This window comes from Bos javanicus, chromosome 4 (assembly GCF_032452875.1).
Source record: "Bos javanicus breed banteng chromosome 4, ARS-OSU_banteng_1.0, whole genome shotgun sequence".
NCBI lineage: Eukaryota > Metazoa > Chordata > Mammalia > Artiodactyla > Bovidae > Bos > Bos javanicus.
In genome coordinates, this window is record NC_083871.1 from 115,561,954 (window position 1) to 115,584,443 (window position 22,490).

Genomic DNA, 22,490 nt, shown 5'->3' on the forward strand with positions numbered 1-22,490 from the left:
GGGGCCGCAAAGAGTTGGACACGACTGAGCGACTGACCTGAACTGCACTGATAATGGAAAAGAATCTGAAAAAAAATAGTTACAAATGTATCTATAACTGAATCACTTTGCTGTCCACCTGAAACTAACACAACCTTGTAAATCAAATATACTTTAGTGAAAAAAAATACCTTCATCTAGAGGGTGGAGAGGCATAGTGCTCCAGCAGAGCCGGCCCAGCACCATCTTTTCCTAGGAGGGCCCGGACACTCCAGGCTGCCCTATGCAATGCTTCCCCATATCCGCAGCCAAGTTTTTTGGTGGAGGCTTATTTCCTGGTGTTTTTTCGTTACCGCCCAAAAGGAGGCGAGGAGGTTAGTGTGCCTTGAGAAGAAGTTACAGAAGGAGTGGACACCAGAGAGATCGAGGCACTCTGGGTTGTGATCATTGAGGACAAGGGATAAGAACAGGGCAGCCATGGCAAGGGACTGTGCTGACGGAGGAGGGGACACGTATTCCACTTTGCAATGCTTTTATCTCTTTGACTTGCTTTTGCCTGTACTATTCCTCGTGTGAGATCCAGGAGGGAGAGACTGAGGCTGTTTGCATTTCCTTTGCCTAACACCATGTCTGGTTCAAAGTGGCTCCTTAGATGTTTCCGGAGGGTGGGGGTGAGGGGATCAGAGGAGACCTTAGGTGGGGCGCGCTGGGGAGGTGGTGACCACAAGGACTGAGGGTGGAGGCAGGGGTCAACATGGCAGGGCTCGGCCCCCTTTATCTGGTCGTGCTTACCGAGACCCTTAATGACTTTTGCTTATGTGGATTTTAGTGATCACAAGTTAGAAATTAAGCTCCCCCCGCCCCCAAACTAGATCGTTATAAAGCATCTGCTTGTAATGCAGGAGAACTGGTTCAATCCTTGGGTCGGGAAGATCCCCTGGAGAAGGAAATGTCAACCCACTCCAGTACTCTTGCCTGGGGAGTCCCATGGACAGAGGAACCTGGTGGGCTATAGTCCACAGGTCGCTAAGAGTCGGACACGACTGATCGACTTCACTTTCACTTTCACTTTCTTTCTAACTGATTTCAAATGAAAAACAATAAATCCATTACAGAGTTAAGTTAAATTTTTTTTTTTTAAAAGGTCCTCTCTTCTTTCTTTTGTTCCGGATCTTAATTGTCCTACATGGAATCTAGTTCCCTGACCCGAGACTGAACTCGTACCTTCTGCATTGGGTCTTGGCCACTGGACCACCAGGGAAGTTCCTAGTAAGTTAATTTTTATGAAAAGTAATGGCCGTGTTTTCCCAAACAAAGAAAATTTAGTGACAAGTGACCTTATTTCATATTTTCATAAATCTCTTCAATGCCTGGGTTATTAGGAAACAGTAGAATCCTTGTCCGCTTCTCATTTGATCTGCTACAATACCTTCTGCCATGCTCCCTCTGGAAGGCTCTGCTGCACACTTGGGAGGGAGTGAGGATGGAAAAGACAAACACCGTCTTAGTATGAGAGTGACGTACTGGCCTGGGGATGCCCTACAGAGCTCTCTGGACCACCCCTTCCCTCAGGGACCCAAGCCAAGCACACTGGATTCAGGAGATACTTCCGAGGCAAGACTGACAAAAGGGAAGTGAAGTCGCTCAGTCGTGTCCGACTCTGCGGGCCCGTGGACTGTAGTCTGCCAGGCTTCTCTGTCCATGGGATTTTCCAGGCAAGAGTACTGGAGTGGGGTGCCGTTGCCCTCTCCTAGTTTTATTATCATTGTTGCTCATAGTTACTGCATACTGTTACTCCTCATAGCAGCTCTCTGGAGTAGGGACAGTTAGTGTCCCCACTTCACACGGGAGAAACTGTGATGGCTTGGTCATGTTAACCTGATGTTAACATCTCTGACTCTTTGCAACCCCATGAACTGTATAGCACACCAGGCTTCCCTGTCCTCCACCATCTCCCAGAGCTTGCTCAAACTCATGTCCTTTGAGTCACTGATGCCATCCAACCAATTGGCCATCCTGTACCAATTCTCTCTTTCTCTCTCTCTCTCTCTCTATATATATATATATACATACATACATGTATCCTTGTTTTCACAGTGGAACTGGACATTTTCATTTTTAATAAAGTGATCAAAGCAGCTAATGGTGAATTTTACAGTTCTTGGATGGCGAGGCTAAGCCTGACTCCAAACAATGAGCTGCAGACAGGCAAGCATCCTCTATAATCCATTTTTTTTTTTTAGATCTGACTGTGATGTAAATGTACTTTTGAGCCATTTCATTTTTAAAAGCCCATTTGGGAACCTTAAAAATTAATTAAATCTTTCGTCTTCAAAGTTTAATTCTTCCACTTCTGGCATATTATCTACAGCTCTGAGAAAAATTGCCATTCACTTGGGTAATTTGCACCTAAAATAAAGGTGCAGGAAAGTTGAAATTAGAAGCAGCTAGAATAGTAGTTTCCTTGGTGCCTCTGAATTGGGTTTTGGACCAAAATGCACAGAACCTTCCTCTGTTTTCCAGGCTTCCTTTCTCAAGCAATGGCTCATGGCTTGCTTATTTTCACCATGTAACCGTCCAGGTTTTTCCATTTCCGAGTCTCCTTTCCTATCTGCCGCCTGCCAGTTCTGCCTGTGCGCCTTTCTTCCCGTGACGTCGATCACTCTAGGCACCAACCTGGCCTCCGCTGCCCTGAGTCCTGTGCAATGGGGTGGCCCTTTGCCCAGAGGATGACCCATATGCCGTTCCTGTCCTGCAGCCCACCAGGCGCAGAGCTTGTGTCAGGAGCAGTCCGAGCATTTCCACGCACCATCTTGGCTGGAGCACTCACACCCCTTTGAGGCTGAGGTCACCCACTTTACAGAGGAGAAGGTGAATTTGGGAGTGCTAAGGACCCACAGCCAGCACAGCTGGAAAGCATAGAGGCATTACAGGAAACCCAGATCTGTTGACTCTTAAGTTGTTATAAATCTTGAACTCTCTTTTACCTGTGTCTTTTAAAATACTGTTTCCTCTGCCTGCTTTTCTTAAGCTTCAAGTGTCTTCTCCAGGAAAACTTTCCTGACTCTCAGGCTCAAGGGTCTCTCTGCTTGCGCCACCCCATGCTCACCCTCGTGCTCTGTTTAACACCTGGGTTCTCCCCAGTGGATGGTGGGGTAAAGCTTTACCTTGGGGTAGAGCTTTGCTTTTCGCCTCTCGGTCGCCACCATCTATCCCTTCAGTTCAGTTCAGTCGCTCAGTTGTGTCCGACTCTTTGTGATCCCATGAATCGCAGCACGCCAGGCCTCCCTGTCCATCACCAACTCCCGGAGTTCACTCAAACTCATGTCCATCGAGTTGGTGATGCCATCCAGCCATCTCATCCTCTGTCATCCCCTTCTCCTCCTGCCCCCAATCCCTCCCAGCATCAGGGCCTTTTCCAATGAGTCAACCCTTCACACGAGGTGGCCAAAATATTGGAGTTTCAGCTTCAGCATCAGTCCTTCCAATGAACACCCAGGACTGATCTCCTTTAGGATGGACTGGTTGGATCTCCTTGCAGTCCAAGGGACTCTCAAGAGTCTTCTCCAACACCACAGTTCAAAAGCATCAATTCTTTGGTGCTCAGCTTTCTTCACAGTCCAACTCTCACATCCATACACGACCACTGGAAAAACCATAGCCTTGACTAGACAGACCTTTGTTGGCAAAGTTAATGTCTCTGCTATTTGAATATGCTATCTAGGTGGGTCATAACTTTCCTTCCAAGGAGTAAGCGTCTTTTAATTTCATGGCTGCAGTCATCATCTGCAGTGATTTTTGAGCCCCAAAAAATAAAGTCTGACTCTGTTTCCACTATTTCCCCATCTATTTCCCATGAAGTGATGGGACCGGATGCCATGATCTTTGTTTTCTGAATGTTGAGCTTTAAGCCAACTTTTTCACTCTCCTCTTTCACTTTCATCAAGAGGCTTTTTAGTTCCTCTTCACTTTCTGCCATAAGGGTGGTGTCATCTGCATATCTGAGGTTATTGATATTTCTCCCGTCAATCTTGATTCCAGCTTGTGTTTCTTCCAGTCCAGCGTTTCTCATGATGTACTCTGCATATAACTTAAATAAGCAGGGTGAAAATATACAGCCTTGACGTACTCCTTTTCCTATTTGGAACCAGTCTGTTGTTCCATGTCCAGTTCTAACTGTTGCTTCCTGACCTGCATACAGGTTTCTCAAGAGGCAGGTCAGGTGGTCTGGTATTCCCATCTCTTTCAGAATTTTCCACAGTTCATTGTAATCCACACAGTCAAAGGCTTTGGCATAGTCAATAAAGCAGAAATAGATGTATTTCTGGAACTCTCTTGTCTTTTCGATGATCCAGCAAATGTTGGCAATTTGATCTCTGGTTCGTCTGCCTTTTCTAAAACCAGCTTGAACATCTTAGACCCTGGCAAACCGTAGGTGTTCCCTATGAATAATCAATGCCTTCTTTATTTTTGCTAAATTAACTAATAAATGAACGGAGTTCATCTGTAAGTATCTGTTGTTCAGAACCTGGACTAAAAGTGGAAATTATGTGTTGTTGAAACAGCGCACTTTCAAAGTACATGGTTTTTATTTGTTGTTGTTCAATTGCGAGGTCGCGTCCAACTCTGCGACCCCAAGGACTGAAGCACACCAGGCTTACCTGTCCTTCACTATCTCCTGGAGTTTGCTCAAATTCATGTCCATTGAGTCAGTGATGCCATTCATCCATCTCATCCTCTGTCGCCCCCTTTTCCTCCTGCCCTCGATCTTTTCCAGCATCAGGGTACATTGTGGGTTAACACAATTAGTGGGTTGACGGTCATGTTTCCCAGTTTTACTACATTTTTCCTTTGGGAAAACACAGTCCAAATTTAAGGAATGGTCTTAGACCTGAGTTTTAGACCATCACTCTGATAACCTGTGGACTGCCCTTGAGGCTGCCTACTTATTTAGCATTTACTTCAAGGATGACTGGCTGTCAGCCTGTACATGTTTTGTTATTCATTCACTCATCCTATTCATTCATCATATATACTTACTGTTAAGGGCTTACTGTCTACCAGTTGCTATTCTAGGCACCAGGGTGGACAACAGAGTCCTTGAAACCAGAGGTTCAGTAGACTGGAGATGAGAGGTATGATAAGGACCTGAAGCTCGGAGGAGTGGACGCTTAATTCTGCTGGAAGAGGCCAAAGGAGGCTCCCCAGAGGAAATGGCTCTTGCTCTGTCTTGGTGAGGACCTGCCTTCTCAAGCTGCAGTAGTAGCCACCTTGAGTGTCATTCCACTCTGAATGTAGATGCTTAAGGATGGATAGTCAACTGGTCCTAAGGGCAGGTACACACCTGTCTGCAATGTCTTCACTTAAAAAAGAAGATAGGGCTTCCCTGGGGGCTCAGCGGTGAAGAAACCACTGCCAGTCAGGAGACACAGGTTTGATCCCTGATACAGGAAGATCCCACATGCCACCGAGCCCGTGTGCCACAGCTATTGAGTTTGTGCTCTAGAGCCCAGGAACCACAACTACTGGGCCCACATGCCTAGAGCCCGTGCTGCACAAGCAGAGAAGCCGCTTGCACTGAGTGAGAAGCCCACGCGCTGAAACCAGGGAGTAGCCCCGGCTCACCGCAACTAGACAAAGCCTGCACGGCAACGAGGGCCCGGCCCAGCCAAAAATTAAAAAGAAAAGAAAAAAGATGAAGTCCACTTGGTGTCTGTGTTGTGAACATCTCATGTCTCAATTGTGTATGATTATGATGGTGCTGGCCTCTGTTCTGCCCCACAGTTAAAACATGAAGTAAGTAAGCGTTTCTGGCTGCCAGTGTTCCCTTGAGGGCCCCTTGGCTCAGCTGGGACAAAATAGTTCGATGGATAAACTCACGTTGCATTTGGCAGACCCTGATTCCTACTCTGAAACCTCGTCTAAAGGGGAAGTTTTCACTGGGTTCCAGAATGCTGATCACTGGGGGTAGGGATGCACATTTCTGCACCATCAGCACCTGCATGACACAAGGAAGTGCTCAGCAAGTTGGTTATGTGTTGGCTTTGATGCCTCTTGCCTGCCACTCACAGGAATACGCACCGACTCTGGGGGATTTCATCTGGGGAGCTGTTCACTGTAAGGAAGGACTCTATGAGGGCTGTCAGGTTAAGAAATGTATTGGATAATCTACTGGGCCCTGAGTGATTGTGAGAATGTGTATATAGAAAGGTGATAATCCCCAACTGTCTTGCATGTTTGGGCGGAAGCACACAACATGGGCCCTGGAAATCTGGCTTTGCATCTTTCATGGGTAGAATCGTCTATTGCTGCAGACCAAACTCTCCCAGAACTCACAGTGGTGAGAACTAATGACAAAGACTCCCTCCTTGACTGACTTCAGTCAGGCGTGTCTGGGACTTTTTGACCAGATCTCAGGCATGACCTATGAGAACAGCAAAACCTTGGCACAGTTTGGCACAAAGCCAGCTCCTCACACTGACAATGGAACAAACACAAGCCTGTTTATAACGACTGTGCCCTTGGCCTGAGCCCCGGCCCTCCCGAGTTTCTGCCTGGGAAAGCTCAGGTTGCCGAAAGTATTTTCTGTGTGAGGTTTGCCTTCACCCAACACCTTGCCTAACATTTCTCAGAAAACAGCCCCTTTCCCTTTTTGTAAGTTTCTACTTCTCTGACTCTGCCTAAGCCCTCAATAATTCCTCCTCTCTCCTGCTTCCCTGAAAACCCTGTCTCTCTGCACAGAGTGGAGCTGAGTTGCTTATCTTGCTCCCCTGCTGCAGCAGTCTGCATGAAATCTCACTTGTCACCTTTAATGAATGTCCAACTATATTTCTGTTTGATACTACAATGCTGCTAAGTCACTTCAGTTGTGTCCAACTCTGTGCGACCCCAGAGACAGCAGCCCACCAGGCTCCCCCGTCCCTGGGATTCTCCAGGTAAGAACACTGGAGTGGGTTGCCATTTCCTTCTCCAATGCATGAAAGTGAAAAGTGAAAGTGAAGTTGCTCAGTCGTGTCCGACTTCTAGCAACCCCATGGATTGCAGCCTACCAGGCTCCTCTGTCCATGGGATTTTCCAGGCAAGAGTACTGGAGTGGGGTGCCATTGCCTTCTCCGTGATACTACAATAAACACTTATTAACTTAAGCCAGGAATTTCAGTAGGTCAGGAGTTCAGCAGAGTCCAGCTGGGTGGCTCTGGATCGAGACCTCAGGATATATAACTTGGGGCTGCACTCATCTGAAGGTTTGACTGGGGCTGGAGGGTCTTCCCAGGCAGCTCCCCTGCCTAGCTGAGAGGTTGGTGCTGGCTGTTGGAGGAAAGTCTCAGGTTCCACCTCTTGCCACAGTGCTGCTTGAGCATGACAGCTGGCTTTCCCACTCCCAATCTAGAGAGGAGAGAGATCTGCATGTCTTTTATGATCTAGCCTTGGAAGTCACACATGGTCACTTCTGCAGTGTTTTATCAATATCACAGGGAGCCTTATTCACTCTGAGAGGAGACTCCAAGACTGTGGACCCTGGGTGGCAGGAATCACTCAGGACAACTTTGGAGGTTGGCTGTCGTGACTGCAGATAATCCATGTCATGACCTTGGGCAGAACAACAAGGGAAGGGCAAGGTTTGAATCTATGATGTCCCTTCCAGCCCTGACTGTGTCTTCTAGTAAACAAGAGAGTAACTCTGTGAAGGAAAGAGTTAATGTGCTTACAGAAGCATTTTTCACAGAGAGTAACTCATCTGCCAGGGCCTGGCCCAGTTCCTAGAATCGGGTGGCTTGTTTTGTGGGGGAGGGGTTTATAGCAGCTGTCTGGGTTTCCCATCATTTCTCCTCTCACTTCCGAGGTCAGGGTGGTGGGAGGGGACAGGAACAGGTGGCTCCTGACTGGGCTGGCTGGGACCAGCCCTGATACAAAGACACTAAGGATCTGGAAATGAAAACGCGAGCGGGGGAAATTGGCAGGCTGCCCTTGGAAGGCGCTGGTCCTAATTTTGCTCCTTTTAGGAGTTTTGCACCTGATTAATGATTCTGTTCAAGATGGATTAAGCTGCTGGAACCTTTCTCCATTTACCAGTGCCAGCTCTTTCCTTCTCTTAACACTTCTTTTTTCGGGGCTTGTCCCAGTCTCCCCCTCCCCCAACTTGGGGGCAAATCATTGGTCCAGGATGAACTGGGTTTTTCCCTGGAAAAAGCAGGGTAGGCTGGCTGTCACCCCATGTACCCGCCTCCCCCCTTCCCCTCCCCACCCCAGGTGAGGGGCTGAGGAGCCTTTCACAAGTGAGGAGAGCTCAGGTTCAAAGCCTACCTGGACCCTGGACTCCCAGATTCTCTTGATTCCTCAGTAAATTTTGTTCTGAACAATTACTGTCACTTTCAGAGGACAGTCCTGGCTCTACGTTATCTCCCCGAGAAATGAACAGGAGGCAAACAGGGAGCCGGCCCCGAAACCGGGAAGCTGAGAAGGAGGTGCTGCTATTCACAAAGTAAAAAGCAGTCCCTACAGCCGACACCCCCACCCCTCACCTCCCACTGTCCTTTCTTCCGTGGTCTTCCTCCGTTCCTTATGCATTCATTCAAAGGATGTTTAAGCCCCGCGGTCATGGCTTCACAATGGACTATGGTGGCAACGGAGGCCAAGTTCCTTTCCTTTTCCCCTCCTTCCTTCAAGAACACCCTTCTCACACTCGTGGACAAGTCATTGGGAAAACTGCTCTTCCTGTAGACAGCTGTCAAGCTGATGGGACCCTGGCTAACCCGGGGTGGTGAGGGAGCAGAGACAGGGGTTCTGTGCCTCAGCCCTCTCTCTGCTCGGCCCGCTCTCTCCTCTGTCTGGCCCCTGACCCTCCTGACAGCTCCCCCACAGCACCCCCACCCCCCACCCCAAGCCGTCCTTTATTCAGCTGGGATCCCAGGATCTCCCTCCAGAGAACACGCATCATCGCGGGCTCAGCTGATCGGGGTGCCAAGCCCCCCGCGGCCCGCGGAGCCCAGCACAATGGCCCTCTGTGCATGTTGCGCGCTCTCCTTCCTGGCCCCGGCTGCCCCATGCTCTGTTTCCCTTTTGTCTTTCTTCAGCATTTCTTTTCCAGCTGACTTAGCTATTACAGTGCCTGGATCGGGGGCAGGAAAGACTTGGAGGCTGGCTGGGCACTGGAGTCTGAAGGGATGGCCCCGACGTCACTGGGGGTCTTCGGTCACACTCCTCCCGAGCGGAACCCTGGCCGACATCTTTGTTAGGGCTCTGGCCCCTACCGGCCCAGGACTCTCAAAAGAGTACTGAGCACAGAGTGGGGCGGGAGTGAGGCAGACGGCTCAGCCTAGGCATGAAGTCCCGTAGATGAGAAGGACACGCTTAGGAAAGAATGCTGGGGCTTCCCTGGTGGTCCAGTGGTTCGGAATTCGCCTTGCAATGCGGGGGACGCGGGTGCGATGCCTGATCTGGGAAGATCTCCACATGCCGCGGACAAACTAAAGCCACCCGTCACAACTATTGAAGCCCAAGCGCCTTCAGCCTGTGCCCCGCGGCAAGAGAAGCCCTGCCCCGAGACACCCGCGCACCGCAACCACAGAGGAGCTCTCGCTCATCGCGACTAGAGACAGCCCACACACAGCAAGGGAGACCTGCCACGGCCAAAAAATACGAGTAATAATAAAAAGGAAAACTGCTCCTGTTAAAGGCAAAGGACTGCTGTTGGAGCAGATGGGAGAAGAGCGGCCGGTCAGGCCTGGGGGCGCTGTCCGTGGATGGAGGGAGGTGTCCTCTCTGCCTGAACCAGGAGCAACCCGCCGGGAACTCATGACCGTGGGGCCCCTTCCCGTCCAGAGTGTTCATGTCCTCCTTCAGTCACCTTTTCAAGGGGTTTAAGCCTCCAAGGGCTATATCACATGGCACTGACAGCAAACATCTGTTTTACATTAAAAATAATTTTTTTAAAAAAATTAGACCTTTAAAATTTGTAATCAGACAACTGGAGTTTCATTTCTGAGGACCAGGTCTCACGGGGGAACATACGAAAGTTCATAAGGAAGAGGAGATTCCCCGGCCACCTTGGGTTTTCCCCTCACTTAGGCAAAAGCTCAGACAAGTGGGTATTTGCTGAATATGCTGGGTGAGGACTAGGAGTAGAGGGCCAGCTTACATGGCAGCTGACGAAACGCAAAGGGGTGGAGGATAGCTGGGGGCAGTTTCCAGGCTGCCACTGTTAATGAAGGCCCATCCGGAGTGTTGGACGTGGCGGAATAACATGCCTGGAAAGCAGCCCCCCATCCAGGTTTCAGGGCAGCCTCTACTGTGGGGCCTGGGCTGCCAGGCCCTGGTAGGCGCCTGAACCACACCGCATATTAAATTATTCAAATACCCCTGCAGCGGTCGTTAAAATAGCTGCTGCTGCGACCCACACCTTCTCAAAAATCCATCTGGTCCGGCCCCCTCCAGGCCCCTCCGGGAGATTCTTCACGTCTGGCAGCTAAAGGGTGAAGTCCCTCGGAGCTGGTGCCCAGGAGCCCGAGTCTGCGTTACAGCTAGTATCCACTGTCAGGCTCTGTGAGCGTTTCCCCGGCTGTACCCATGACTAGGATACGTGTTGGCAGAGACACTTGGAAGGAGCTTTGCTGTGGCAATGCTTGAAGGTCTGATTCACTGAGTCTGAGAGTGAGTTCTGGTATATGGGGGGTTGAGAGTGGGGAGCGGTGCATGGCATTAAACCCGTTCCTAGACATCGAAATCTGATTTATTAACATTGGCAATGGTTACAGGTCTTCTTGCCAACAAAGTTTCTGAAATTGAAATCGCATGAAACTTTTCTGGTTCTTGCTAGGGCCACATGCGCCCTTTCCCTTTCTAAAGCAGCAAATTCACTTAAAAATAATTAAGAAAAGATTGATGGGATTTTGGAATTGTAATGAAAAATATGATCTCATTAGTAAGTCATGAGTCAGGGCCAGGCACTCTGTCAGATGTGTGCACTTCTGCATAATTAGAAGAAGCTGATGCAAGGGGGAGCTAATAATGGCCCGAATTAAAAAATTAAAATGGTTTCCCTTTATACTTTTAGTCTGTGCCGAAATTCTGCCTTTTGCAAAGATTCAGAAAGAGATCTCTCTCAAAAGAACTCTATCAAATGTAACTGAGTTGGTGAAAGAGAAAATGGTGGTAAAGTAATTGAAAAGACTGAACACAAGGGATCTTTCCACAGAATCTGTTATTAAGGCTCATTTAGGTTACCAGTCCAGTAAGAGACTTTTTTTTTTTTTTAATTTTGAAAGCACATTTTGAAAAAAGTCACCAGATTAATAATGTAAAGTCCATATAATCTCTGATTTGAACCATAGAATAAACAAAACAACTGCCCACCAAGTTCTGAAAAAGAGACAATGAGTTTAAAGACAAACAGGATGGCCATCTCCCCTCTGCCACTTCCAGCTGGGTGGTCCTGGACCAACTGAAAAAGTCTAAGCCTTGATTTACCCATTTGTAAAACGGGACTAAGAAAACCAACCTCTTAGTTTACTGCCAGAATGAAATGAAGTGACGTGTCCAGGGCAGGCATTCATTAAGAATTATTTATCATTTCATTTTTCTCCTTAGGAACCCCACTCTGTTGACATTTGAAAGTAAACAGTTTCCGCTTGCTGGTTGCCAAGGGGAAACGTTTGTTGAGTGTCTGTGCTGTGCCGATGTAGTGCAGCAGCACGGCAGTGACGGGGACAGTCCTGCAGGAGCTCACCCTCTTGTTGTGGGTGGGGGGAGGGAGTGGACGCCACTTACACGAAAAGCAGAATGCGTTAGATGCTGAACTCCAAGTTGCCAAAAGAAACGGATTGCACGAGGGTGTCCGAGGAACTAACGGCCCGTGGTATTTACTGCTGTGGGCTCCCCTGTGGCTCAGCTGGTAAGGAATCTGCCTGCAATGCAGGAGACCTGGGTTCAATTCCTGGGTCGGGAAGATCCCCTGGAGAAGGGATAGGCTACCTACTCCAGTATTACTGCTTGGAGAATCCCATGCACAGAGGAGTCTGGCAGGCTACTGTCCATAGGGTCACAAACAGTTGGACACAACTGAGTGACTAAGCATGGCACATGCACTGCTGTGTCCACAGTCAGATACATTCGGCCACAGTCAGAAACAGTTGGACACGACTAAGCGACTAAGCACAGCACACAAACTGCTGTGTCTACAGTCAGAGACAGTCAGCCACAGTCAGAAACAGTCAGACACGACTGAGTGACTAAGCACAGCACACGCACTGCTGCGTCCACAGTCAGAAACAGTCGGACATGACTAAGCGACTAAGCACAGTACACAAACTGCTGTGTCCACAGTCAGAAACGACTGAGTGACTAAGCACGGCACACAAACTGCTGTGTCCACAGTCAGAAACAGACACGACTGAGTGACTAAGCACAGCACACAAACTGCTGTGTCCACAGTCAGAAACAGTCAGACACGACTGAGCGACTAAGCACAGCACACAAACTGCTGTGTCCACAGTCAGAAACAGTCAGACATGACTGAGCGACTAAGCACTGTACACAAACTGCTGTGTCCACAGTCATAAACAGTCAGACACAACTAAGCGACTAAGCACAGCACAAGCACTGCTGTGTCCACAGTCAGAAACAGTCAGACACGACTGAGCGACTAAGCACAGCACACACACTGCTGCGTCCACAGTCAGAAACAGTCAGACATGACTGAGCGACTAAGCACAGCACACAAACTGCTGTGTCCACAGTGAGAAACAGTTGGACGTGACTGAGTGACTAAGCACGGCACACGCACTGCTCTGTCCACAGTGAGAATGGTGAAATCCTGCTCCTCCGAGCGCCCCACTCTCCTTTCCTCCCCACCCGCCTTGGCTCCCTCCCTGGGAACCCAGAGACCCCACACTCCAGCATGGCAGGGACTCAGAGGCCTTCCTCTACCCAGGCCAGAGTCTGTCCTGATTGGGACGGTGTGTGGTAGTGGTTACACCTTTTCAACACCACCCCTGGCTGTGTGTGATGGATAAGGGGGGAACTTGCTGGTGTCTGAAGAGACCCTGACAAGAACAGGGGGTGGGGGTGGTTTTGACAAGAAGAAATCAGAGCCAGGGGTGAGGAACGGTATGAACGAAATCAGGGAGGAAACGAACACAGCGAACTAGGGAACGGCAAGTAGGAACTGGTGACATCACAGGAAACAGGAATTCAAACATTAAGAGAGCATGGTAGAGGGTCTCGATCCTTAAGTGAGGAGGTTTAACTTTAGTTGGGGAGCACTGAGAGCTTTGAGAAGGGAGATGACAGATGAACTGTCAGGTAGTGAATAATAACCTGGAGGCAGAAAAAACAGCCGGGAGACTTGTTGTCCAGGATAGGAATCATGGCGGCCCTAGTCGGGTTGTTGTTAATGGAAATAGAAATGAGAAGGATGCAAGAGACACCCTGGAACTGGTCATCACAGAACCTAGTGACCACTGAGCGCACAGGCCTCACAAGCTCCATGGAGAACCTGAGCCAATGTCGTTTTGCCAGACACTATCCCCGAGAGTTTGAACCTGTAAGAACCAGGTTAGGCCAGATGACTCCACAGACCTCACATCCCGCTCATCCTCCCACTGGTGGAAGCCCCCTCCCCAGACACACTCGTCATGACCCCTCTCCCCTGTAGCTCCACAGAGCCTCTAGCTGACACTCACTCAACGTTTCCCGGGAGCCAGACTTGGCAAGAAGGGGCTTTGTACCCATCATCTGATGCAAAACCCCTTCACTTCCTTGTTTAATGACAGGCTCCCTCTAGAGCCGTGGAGGGTGGCGGTGGTTTGTCCATGCAAAGCCCACGTAACGGGGACTTGAGAGTGGTGTTCTGCTGGTTCTTGTTACCCACCGGCTTTTCCGAATTACTGTAAGATCTCCTAGTATAATACTCCTCAAGCTTGTTGAAGGTGTGCCACTTGGGTGTGTTACCTCTCCCACTCTGTACCATCTACTCAAGTCCTGGCCACCCTTCTGTGTTCACTGAAGGCTTTGGCATGGGCTTACACTCCCATCCTGTCATCTGGAGGGACCTCGGGGCCCATGTGAATAACCTGTATTCAATTCCAGCCCAAGGGACCTTAGGGTCCTTGTGAATAACCCATATACAACTGCAGCCCAAAGGACCTCGGGGCCCATGTGAAGAACCTGTATAGAACTCCAGCCCAAGGGACCTCGGGGCCCATGTGAATAGCTCACATACAACTCCAGCCCAAGGCCACATTACCCTGAACTCCCATAGCCGTCACCTCCTTTCTCTCTCAGCCACCTGTTCCGGTGGTCCCCCTAAACTCTGCCATCCCTGGGACTAGAGATGCTTATCAGAAACACCACATTCAGGAGTTCCCCAGCAGTCCTGTGGTTGGGACTCTGAGCATTCACCACCAAGGGCCTGGGATTCAGTCCCTGTTAGGGAAGCTGGAATCCCGCAAGCTGTGTGGCACTGCCAAAAAAAAAAAAGAAAAAGAAAAAAAGAAAGTAAGAAAAAAGAAAGAGGTTCCCTGGTGGCTCAGTGGTGAAGAATCCACCTGCCAGTGCGGGACACATGGGTTCATCCCTGGTGCAGCAAGATCCCACATGGCGACGAGGCAAGAAAGCCATGAGCTGCAGCTACTGAGCCTGTGCTCCAGAGTCTGGGGGTAGGATGTGGGGGTGGGGAGTGTGTGTGTGGTGGGGGGTGCATGGGGTGCATATGTGGGGGTGTGTGTGGTGTGGGGGTGTGGGTGTGTGTGTGTGGGGGGGTGGGCTGCAACAAGGGAAGCCATCGCAATGAGAAGCCGGCGCACTGCAAGGAAGTATATGTAGCCCCACTGGTAGCAACAAAGACCCAGCACAGCCAAAAATAAATAAGTAAACTAATTAATTAAGAAATAAAAAGAAAAAAGAAGGATTACCCTCAAACTGTAACTTCTTGTCTTTCCAGCTCCCTCAGACCATCTCCCACTCCAGGACACTGTTGAATACAAGTTCCAAGAGTGGGCATCTTTCTTCACCTCTGATTTCAAAGGGAAAGCTAAACATTTTCTACAAGTATCTTTGCACGGGTTAACTTTATCAAACACTTTAATGCTTTGATTAAAACAATTTTCCTCCTTTATTTTGTTAGCATGCTAAAATTACACTGTATTCTAGCAAACCAATTTTATATTCATGGTAAACACTCAAATTGGTCACAATGTATTAACATTTTATGCATTATATTTTTGGAATCACTTTGGCAATATTTAATTTGGCATTTAAAAAATATGTTTTGTTTTTTTTTCAATTGGCTTCCCCGGTGGCTCAGATGGTAAAGACTCTGCCTGCAAAGCAGGAGACCCGGGTTCAATCCCTGGGTCAGGGAAGATCACCTAGAGAAGTAAATGACTACCCACTCTAGTATTCTTGCCTGGAGAATTCCATGGACAGGGAGCCAGGTGGGCTATAGTCCATGGGGTTGATAAGAGTTGGACACGACTGAGCGACTAACACTTTTCACTTATTTATTTGTCTTTGGGGCCCTGGCACACAGGATCTTTCATTGCGGTATGTGGGTTTCTCTCTAGCTGTGGCTCTCAGGCTCCAGAGTTTGGGGGTTCTGTGGCTTAGTTGCTCCTTGGCAGGTGGGATCTTAGTTCTACCATCAGGGATGGAACCTGTGTCCCCTGCACTGGTAGGCAGATCCTTAACTGCCAGACCTCCAGGGAAGTCCCTGCAATTTTTAAACTATATTGTTTCATGTAAAATCCTTTACAGGTTTTCGTACGAAGTTATGATAGCCTCATATGTGAAGCTGAGGAATGTCCTTTCTTTTTTCAGTTACCTGGGAGCGTTTGTATGAAAACTGATTTTATTTCCTTCTTACATGTTGATAGAACTCACGGGGCAGGTCAGTTCAGCTTGGGATTTTCTTTGGGGGAAGGTTTTTTGCTTTAAATACTTAATTGTTTGGCTGTGCCAGGTCTTAGCTGTGGCATGCGGGTTCTTTGATCTTTAGCTGAGGCATGATAGATCTTTTACTTGAGCCATGTGGGATCTAGGTTCCTGACCTGGGAGTGAACCCGGGCCCCCTGCTTTGGGAGCATGGAGTCTCAATCATAGGAGAACCAGGGAAGTTCCAGGAGAAGGTTTTAAATTACACATTCATCTTCATTTATAGTTATAGGACTTATTCAGGTTTTCTATTTCTTTTCGTGTCAGTTTTTCCACAAAAAATTTCAAATCTTTTACATAAAGATATATTATACTCATTATCTTTCTAATGTCTACAAGATCTGTATTGACGTCTCGTTTTTCATTACAAATACATTTTTTGGTTCCCCTTCCCTGTTTTGGGGGCAGTCTCATTAGAGATTTATCAATTTAACAAACTTTTTTAAAGGACCAATCTTGCACTTTACTGATTTATTTCTTTTACATCTGTTTTCTATTTCGTTAAATGTATGTTCTTTATTTTCCTCCTTCCCTCAATTGGTGTTTTCTGCTATTCCTGCTCCAACTTTCGAAATAGGTGCTTTACTCATTAACTTTCAGTCTTTCTTCCTCGTTAATATAGCATTTAAGGCTATAGACCTTTTTCAAATATTCGCTCAGTCAAGTCTGACTCTTTGTGGCCCCATAGACTGTAGCCTGTCAGGCTCTTCTGCCCATGGAACTTTCCAGGTGAGAATACTGGAGTGGTTGCCACTGTCTATCCCAGGGGGGTCTTCCCAGCCAGGGATTAGACTCACCTCTCTCGTGTCTCCTGCATGGCTGGCAGACTCCCTACCACTGTGCCACCTGGGGAGCCCTGCATCCTGCTAGACTCATATGTGATATTGTCATTATCATTGCAGTTGTTAAGTATTTTATAATTTACACTGCTTTCTTTTTATTAACCCATTAATTACTTAGATTTTTTTTAACTTTCCATACAATATGTGTGCTGTGTGTGTGTGTGTGTTAAGTTGCTTCGGTCATGTCTGAATCTTTGCGACCCTATGGACCATAGCCCACCAGGCTCCTCTGTCCATGGGATTCTTCAGGCAAGAATACTGGAGTGGGTTGCCATTCCCTCCTCAAGGGGATCTTCCCAACCTAGGGATCGAACCTGCACTCCATAGAGATTTAAACTTTTATTAATGATTTCTAACATAATTGTGGTGTGCTCAGAGAAAGTATTCTGTTTATTTCAATCATTTGACAATTGTTGAGACTTCCTTCATTAGGCAGGATATGACCAATTGTATCATGGCATCCGGTCCCATCACTTCATGGGAAATAGATGGGGAAACAGTAGAAACCGTGTCAGACTTTATTTTCCTGGGCTCCAAAATCACTGCAGATGATGACTGCAGCCATGAAATTAAAAGACGCTTACTCCTTGGAAGGAAAGTTATGACCAACCTAGATAGCATATTCACAAGCAGAGACATTACTTTGCCAACAAAGGCCCGTCTAGTCAAGGCTATGGTTTTTCCTGTGGTCAGGTATGGATGTGAGAGTTGGACTGTGAAAAAGGCTGAGTGCTGAAGAATTGATGCTTTTGAGCTGTGGTGTTGGAGAAGACCCTTGAGAGTCCCTTGGACTACAAGGAGATCCAACCAGTCCATTCTGAAGGAGATCAGCCCTGGGATTTCTTTGGAAGGAATGATGCTGAAGCTGAGACTCCAGTACTTTGGCCACCTCATGTGAAGAGTTGACTCATTGGAAAAGACTCTGATGCTGGGAGGTATTGGGGGCAGGAGGAGAAGGGGACGACAGAGGATGAGATGGCTGGATGGCATCACTGACTTGATGGACATGAGTTTGAGCAAACTCTGGGAGTTGGTGATGGACAGGGAGGCCTGGCGTGCTGCAATTCATGGGGTCGCAAAGAGCCCGACACAACTGAGCGACTGAACTGAACTGAACTGAAATATTCTCTGTGTGCTTCAAACTAGTATATATTCTTCAGTTTTTGAGTGGAGAGTTCTGTTTATGTCCTTTAGTCAGTTTCTTAATCTTGTTGTTCAAATTATATATATTCTCACTGATTTTTAAAGTTCTATTAATTACTGAAGAGGGGTGAGTTGGACTCTCCCAGGATAATCATAGATTTGACTATTTCTCCTTGTATTTCTGTTGAATTATTTAATTACAGAATATGAGTCAATTTTATTACTTTTCTATTTATGGTTCTTAGAACGTGTGCCTCTCCTCTTTGAAATCTGCTGCCACCTGCAACATTAGGACTGGAGAAGGGAATGGTAACCCACCCCAGTATTCTTGCCTAGGAAATTCTATGGGTGGAGGAGCCTGGCGGGCTATAGTTCTTGGGGTCAAAAAGAGTCAGACACAACGGAGCAACTGAGCTTGCATGAACGCAACATTAGGACACATTTCTTCCAATCCTCTGTCCATCCTCTCCAGCTCCTCCCACCAGGCTCCTTGTCTGACCAACTCAGTTTAGTGTTCATCCTTCAGAATCAGCTGAGTGTTGCAGGTTTGGATTAGATTACCCGAGCCCTGTTTGTGAACTTGAATTAAGACACTTATCACATTACATTATAATTTCCTATTATCTTTTTCCCCACCTTGGTCTGAATCCTCCAACGTTAAAAGGAATTCGAACCTCAGTGTCTCGTGATGACAATGTAGGTCTGTGTTGCTATTGGATTAACTATGCCTTGTACATGGAAGTTGCTTAGCTGATATTTATGGCATATGATGAATGAACAAATAAACAACTGTTCTTAAAGTCATAGCTTTTCGATTTAAAGCTTAATCTACACAGCCTCGAGCCCACTTCTGGTTCTTGTTCCTTTGGCCTCCGTGCATTCCCCGGGCCTGCTCTGTTTTCGGCTGTAGCCATCTCACCCCCTAGGTCCTGCTTGCTGCCCTTTCTAAATGATCTCACCAGACACCTCACCCTTGACTGTGAAACACTGATGGTCTGTCCCTGTTTTTCAACCCACATACTTTCTCTGTCTAGGTGCCATTGTGTTGTTGGCTTTGATTACAGGCCTGTGGCTGGCAAAGGCTTTGCATTGATTCTGACATGGCAAGAGGACTCGAGGAAGCATCTGGTCTGGCCTGGGGTGTGCTTCAGAATCGCGCTTCTTTGGAGTTACCATTTCTCTTTTGTTTCCCACTCTATCCGGCTTCCCTGGTGGCTCAACTGGTAAAGAATCTGCCTGCAATGTGAGACACCTGGGTTTGAATCCTGGAGAAGGGAAAGGCTACCCATTCCAGTATTCTGGCCTGGAGAATTCCGCTGTACAGTCCATGGGGTCACAAAGAGTCTGACATGACTGAGTGACTTTCCTTTTCACTAGCTGGCTTTGTTTTCTGTTCGGGATCTGTTCTTTTGTTTGTGTGTTCTGCTCACATGTGGTAACGCACCCTTCTGTATCTGCCATCTTGCTTCTGTGACCTCGTGGACTCTGAGCCACCACTGCCTCAGCCAGAACCGCAGCCCCGGCGCGCCTCTGACTGCAGCCTCCTGGACGTGAGCTGGTTCGACCCCCTCCCACTGTCTCCTTCTGGGAGGCACACTGGGCTTCCTGCTGCTCGCCTTGGTCCTTTGCCCAAGTCTGTGATCCGAAACAGCGCCTGCTTGCTGACCAAGGACAGCAATCAATCCATTCACCAGTACCATTTCCAACTTGTTAAAAGTCAGTGCAGTAAATCCCATATTTAATTGCTGAACAGGTAAGTTACAGAGTCATTTATGTAAAACCCTAGAAATCAAAAGGTAATCTACCATTCAGGGGTTGTGTTTTTCCTTTCTTTTTCCCTTGGAACTTATATTTAATTTCCATAAATTTTGGGCTTGCCTTATTCCTACAATCATGAATACAGCCAGCAATAAGAGAGCACAGAAAGTTAGAGCTGAAAAAGCATCCATGACAGAACAGTACAAATTTCCCATTTTGCAGATTAAAAAACTGAGACCTAGAGCTGGAATAGGCTTGCTTAACGACCATTCACCTCACTCCTTTGTTTTTCTCTTTTGGCCAAGCCATGTGGTATGCAGGGTCTTAGTTCCCTGACCAGATATTGAACCTGTGCCCACACTGCATTGGCAGCAGGGAGTCTTAACCACTAGACCACCAGGGAAGCCCCTACGTCACTCCTTCTCAAGGAATGATTGGATTTATGGGCAACACAACAAAAGATACTAGGATTTGTTTGGGTTTTTTTAGTATAAATGCTGCTGCTCAGTCACTTCAGTCATGTCTGAATCTGTGCGACCCCATAGGTGGCAGCCCATCAAGCTCCCCCGTCCCTGGGATTCTCTAGGCAAGAACACTGGAGTGGGTTGCCATTTCCTTCTCCAATGCCTGAAAGTGAAAAGTGAAAGTAAAGCTGCTCAGTCGTGTCGACTCTCAGCCACCCCATGGACTGCAGCCCACCAGGCTCCTCCATCCATGGGATTTTCCAGGCAAGAGTACTGGAGTGGGGTGCCATTGCCTTCTCCATTTAGTATAAATACATATGATTTAAATATTATTAAGTACCGCCCAGTCAAGCAAAACATGCAGACTACTTAGATAAGTAAATGGAACTTTTAAAAAGCTTATTTAACTTGTTGCTTTTACTTATTTATTCAAAGTAAAATGCACTGGATTCAGACTATTGCATGCTTATTTGCTAATAATCTGGGTCTTCCCTGGTGGCTCAGTGATAAAGCATCTGCCTGCAATTCAGGAGACAGAAGAGATGTGGGTCTGATCCCTGAGACGGGAAGATCCCCTGGAGAAGGAAATGGCAACCCACTTGGGTATTCTTGCCTGGAGCGTGCATGGACAGAGGAGCCTGGAGGGCTACAGTTCATTGGGTCTAAAGAGTCGGATGTGACTTAGCAACTAAAACCACCACATTGCTAATAATAACAGCTTACATTAGTAAGTGTTTTCTTTGGCTAGACTCTACTCTGAGTACTTTCTATCTCTTAATAACTCTATGGAGCAGATACTTTTTGCTTCTATATTGCAGATGAAGAAACTGAGGCGAGGTGACATTAAGTGATTTTCCTCAGGTCAGACAGTTAGTTAGGGTCACACAGAGGGACTCTGACACCAGAGCTTGGGTCTTCACCATGGCTGCACAGCCTGTTCTGACAGTTTTTCTTCTTTCTCTTCCTATGTGTAGTGCCTTTCCTCCTCCTTAATTGTGAAGAGTTTCTCATTCACCTAGACACACTCCACAGTCACTAGTCTCCGGGAGAGCTCAGGAGATGGGAGCTTTTTCATTCTCATGGCACTTCCTTTGTTCCATCTCTTTGCAGCGCTCACCTTGTTACAGGGCAGTGACTTGTTCACGGTCTGTCCCGCCGCTTGTGGTGACATCTGTGAGGGCAGGGTACAGGTCACGTTCATCGTGGTATTCCCAGAAGGTGGCCCAGTGCCTGGCACGCAGTGGACTTAATAACTGCGCTCTAGTCCTGTCTGGTAGCAGTTGAGTTGCTAAGTTGTGTCTGACTCCCGCGACCCCACTGACTTCAGCCCTCCAGGCTCCTGTGTCCACCTGGGGAAATCCTGTGGGATTTCCCAGGCTCGGATCCTGGAGTGAGTTGCCATTTCCTTCTCCAGCGGATCTTCCCAACGTGTCTCTAATGTCTCCTGCACCGGCAGGTGGATTCTTTACCACTAGTGTTGCTCCTAGTCCTGTTTAATTAATAGTAATTGAAAGAATCTGAAAGATAAGCAGTCTCTCTAGGCATAAACTCAATGTCGTACATCTACTGATTTTTTTTTTCTTCAATAATGGATCGTGGATTAGTTTAACTGATCCTTGATTGGCTTGAAAAATTAGAAAATAATCATAAGCAGTCTGAGCAGACGCTTAGCAAAACCAGTAAGGTTGAGCAAGGTTGGTAATGTCGATTTTTGTTTTTGAAATACGTCTTGAAAGCTTCCCATCCCTGCCCTCAGTGGCCTTCTCACCAATCCAGGCATGCCACATACTCTTTACAGTTTTAGCTGCTTCTCAAATGGTCTTGTCCTCGGCTTTTCCACGAGGCTGGGAAATACTGACAAATGGGTTCAACTCTACGGTTGAGAGGACATCGAAGCCTCTGATCTACAGATGGAGTTGGGAGTTTTGAATGCTTCTTTTCTCAATTTGGCAAAATAAGGGGATGGAGAGAGATAATGGACAGGGTTACAATAGCTACTATTTGTTGAGCCAGAAACCGTGTTGATCATTTTACATGCATTGCTGTATTTGCAGTTGTCACATTTCTAGGAGGTGGACATCATAGCATTTCCATTTCTCACAACTCAGGAAGTAAACGCTGATGTGATGTGCTCATAGCACACTGTGCTCTTGCCCACCCTCAACGTCCAACTTTCTTTCACACATCATGATATTTTGTGGACTGGAAGGTATGGCCAAAACTTGAATGCAAATTATTAAAATATTATCGTGGAATTTAGTTACTGGGGAAAATAAGAGAGGGAATCTTTTTGGACATAAGGGCTAATTTATTATAACTCAAAAAGTTATATCACCTGATCTCTCATTTATCTGGATTTGGCAATTGTCTAAGTAAG